We start from the raw sequence: 4,416 nt of genomic DNA on the forward strand, positions 1-4,416 counted from the left end.
CTGTTTCACCCATTGTATATAGCTCTCATGACACTTTCAAATCTACCAATTGCACAAATTAACTCTATGCTCTGGGCCACTTCAGTAACACCTGCCCTGATCAGGTCTACAACCTACCAATACTTGTGGAAAAAAAATTAATGGCACTACATATAACACACATACCCGCACACTCATACATATATTTGTATGTGTATATATATTTATATATATGTATATATATGTATATATATGTGTGTATATATGTGTATATATGTGTATATATATGTATGTATATATATACATATATATATGTATATATATATGTATATATATGTGTGTGTGTATATATATATATATATATATATATATATATATTTCTCAGTCCTGGAGTGTGAACTCAGATCCTGGGCTCTGTCTCTGAGTCTCTCTGCTCATGGCTAGTGCTGTAGGACCGGAGCCACAACACCACCCCGCCCTTTTCTGTTTATGTGGTACTGAGGGCTTCATGTACACTAGGCATGCAAGCACTCTACCACTAGACCACATTCCTAGTCCCCACGGGAGGACCTTTAAGGCACACAACGGGGACAAGCAGGTGCGACGGCTGAACCCACACTCGCGATACCCCAGTGCCCACTGGCGGGAGTTTCCTAGTTTAGGTTCACGAGTGGTGGAGTTTCCGAGCGTCCGTAATATACCTGAGACTGCAAGCTGAACCTGCGGTCTGGCGGCGCATGGCGGCGGGAAGATTCCCAGCATGGCCGTTAAGCAAGCAAACTTCGACTCCGGTGTCTCAAATACAGGTCAGGGGAGCGAAACCCGCGTCCCGAATGTGCTCTACGCCCCTCGGCCCCAGCAGCGTGAGGACCGCCACACCTGGACCTGCATCTGGACCTGGACTCGGACCCGGACTCCGACCCGGACCCCGACCACGACCCGGACCCCGACCCGGACCCCGACCCGGACCCGGACCACGACCCGGACCCCGACCCGGACCCCGACCCGGACCCGGACCACGACCCGGACCCGGACCCAGACTCCGACCCGGACCCCGACCCGGACCCCGACCCGGACCCTGACCCGGACCCCGACCCAGGCCCCGACCCGGACCCGGACCCCGACTCGGACCCGGACCCCGACCTGGACCCCGACCCGGTCCCGGACTCCGAACCCGACCCGGACCCTGACCTGGACCCGAACCCCCGACCCGGACCCCGAACTGGACCCCGACCCGGTCCCGGACTCTGAACCCGACCCGGACCCCGAACTGGACCCCGACCCGGACCCGCACCCCGACCCCGACCGGGACCCGGACCCGTATCCCGACCCCGACCCTGACTCGGACCCGGACCCCGACCCGGACCCGCACCCCGACCCCGACCCGGACCCCGACCCGGACTCCGACCCGGACCCGGACCACGACCCGGACCCCGAACTGGACCCCGAGCCGGTCCCGGACTCCGAACCCGACCCGGACCCCGAACTGGACCCCGACCCGGACCCGGATCCGGGCCCCTCCCCCTCCCCCACACACTCACAGCCTCCCGCTAGTGTGTAGGCTCCGAGAAAAGCGTTCCTTTCCGAGGTCGCCGCGCCGAAGCAGCCCGTCAAGCTCGGCTGCCACCCTCTCCCCACACGCCAAGCCACCCCGACCACAGCGGCGGCCTGCGCCTACCCCTCCTCGGCCGCCGTGGGGCCGTGGTCGCCCCGTCCGCAGAGAGGATGCCTCCTTCGCCCTCGCCGCGGCCCTCGACAGACGACAAAATGGCGGCTGCCACTTCCCTTGGCGAGGGAAACCGGAAGGGGCGGCAGAAGAGCCCCACCCACCCTGAATTCCTTATGACGTCACACGCCTCGCGATACTCCGTCCACGTGACTCCGTCCGTGCCGGAGCACGGCACTTCCGGGACTCTGTTCTCCACGCCGAAGTGCCGGCTTTAAGTAACGCTGAGGTGCTCCTGGCAACGTAAAGCAGATGCTTTCGGCCGTAAGCGATTCACAAATAAACTCCTAGTGAGATTTTGTGCAGAAAATAGTATTTGTGGTAGAGTCTAGCGTAGTTGCCCTTGCCGCTTCCCTGCCCTTGGGGAGCTGGGGGTCAGTAGGAGCTTTCCGGACATATTTGGCACAGTTTTCTAAGATCCCACCTCTTCCCTTCTCACCCAGCAAGCAGACACACACTCTGTGAGCACAGCTACTTGGAGGCATAGGTACGAGGATTGCTGTCCCCAGCCGGCACCTGGCAAAAACACTAACCTCTTGGACAAATACAAGGGTCAAACCCATCACCATCATCAGTGGCAATTATTTTTAAAAGAAACCCGATGGCTCTGTGGGTCCGGCAATAGACAAACTTCTGAGGTAACGGGAAATCAAGAAATACGGCGAAAAGGACAAAAATGCATCTAAGAAGGGAAGATGGTGTGTAACTGGCCATGCGGCTGGTGAATTTTATACAGCACGTCGCTTAAGTGTTGAGTCATTTCTCACCTGCTGCAGTTACTTCCCGCTAAATAACGGACCACATTGTTTTTGTGGTCTAGATGCTCTGTGAAACACAGAACAGTAGCTTTGGAAAAAGAAAAGAATTAAATCCAAGCACATGGTAAAAACTCCGGGCTTCCTATCCAGCAAACACCAGATATCACATTTTAAAGTAGAACTCGTGTGAAATTGGTCAGTTCTTTTTTTCATATATTTTTTATTGTAATTAACAGAAGGGTTACATGATATTTGCCAGATAGAAGGTGAATTAGTTCAGATACATTGATACCCTTTCACGTGTCTTGGTCCCCATTAATTGGTCAGTTCTTACCCACTATAATTTTCTCATTTATGGTGTGCCAGTCCAAAGGGACAAAGGGGATGAATAACAGCTGTTACATACAAGAAAAGAAAAGTGAGACTCTGCACATACTTCACCTCTGCTCAGCAGGAATGCATGATGTTTGTCTTTCTTTTGCCTGGTGCCATGTCATTTTAGAAAACAGGGAATGCCAAGTGCCAACATCATGATCTTGGATTTCCTGGGCCCCAGTCTGGTGAGACTTTATGTACTGTTTAGTTACCACTCTTTGCTTCTCTCTTATAGCCACACATTTTCAAACGTATCACCTCGTACTTTGTTTCTGTCATGAAGTTCCCTTTTCCTTGAATTTTGACTCCTGCTTCCTATACATGAGAATTACTATAAGGCAATTTTGTCAACCCATACCACATCTCTATCTTCAATAGGAAACTACATTTTTCTATATGAGGCAACATTCATGTAGTTTAGGTTTAAAAAGTGGAGTGTTATTCAGCCTGCAAACATCACAGACAAAATACACAGTTGAAATGTCTTTTACACTCACCCACCCAACTGCCACTTCCCTTGCCTCTTTCCTTCATCCAGTAAATTTCAATCACTTGTGCTTTCTTTTTCCTACCACAATATCTCCATGTTGTCAAAAGTTCTCCTTTTGCTTTTCAGGATTGCATTTATTTTCCCTTCATTTCCTTCCTTCCTTCTTTCTTCCTTCTTTTTGCCCTCTTCCTTCTTTTCTTACATCTTTGCTCTTTTCTTTCCTTCATGTTTCTAGTGCTAGCCTGTGGCCTGAACTCAGGACAAGGGCTTTGACCCTGAGAATTTTTGATCAAGGCCAGTGTCCTCCTACTTACCACACAGCTCCCCTGCTGGCTACTTTGGTTGTTCCTTGCAGGTGAGGATTGCACAAACTTTGTTGCCTCGGCTGGACTTCAAACTGCAATCTTCAGATCTCAGCCTCTGAGTAGCTAGGAGTATAGCTGACAGACATCAGAGATCAGCCAGGCTTTGATTTTCGAAAAGTACTCTGATGAATATAAAAATCATCCTTGCTGTATTATTTGATTTTCATTACTTCTGGCTTCCCATGTTGCTAATCAAAAGCTAAGGACATAGAATTTCTTGCTCCACTATTTCTGATTTTGTCTCTCGTGCAATTCTGTTTGCTTTTTCATGGTCCTGGGATAACCCTTAATGTCTCCCAGTGACCCCAACATTGCAAAGGACCAGACATGAGACATAGTCCACCCACTGCCTCTCCAACCAGTTCCTAGGAAACCATCGTTTAGCCCACTGGTTCTAGTCCCAATCTGCCATAAAGAAAGGTAAACTTAATGTGGGCCTTGTCCCTGCTTTTATTTTTTTTCCCTGCTTTTGATGGCAGCCTTCACAGGAGTTCAGTGTGAGTGGTCAGAGAAACAGTTGCAGTAGTGGATCTAGTCAGTGTTAGTGAACTTCTGGGGGCTGCATTGTCCAATTGCCTTCCCGTTCTACATCAGTAGATAAAAAATTTCCTAGCATGTCCTTTGGCCCCGGATAGAAAGGGCCTGCTCCTGTGTGCCTCAAGTGTGATCCTCCCTTACACAGCAGAGCACTAAGAAACATTGATTTTCTGAATCTCATTCCAG

This window comes from Megascapheus bottae, chromosome Y, assembly GCF_031878675.1.
Source record: "Megascapheus bottae isolate mThoBot1 chromosome Y, mThoBot2.hap1, whole genome shotgun sequence".
Classification (NCBI taxonomy): Eukaryota; Metazoa; Chordata; class Mammalia; order Rodentia; family Geomyidae; genus Megascapheus; species Megascapheus bottae.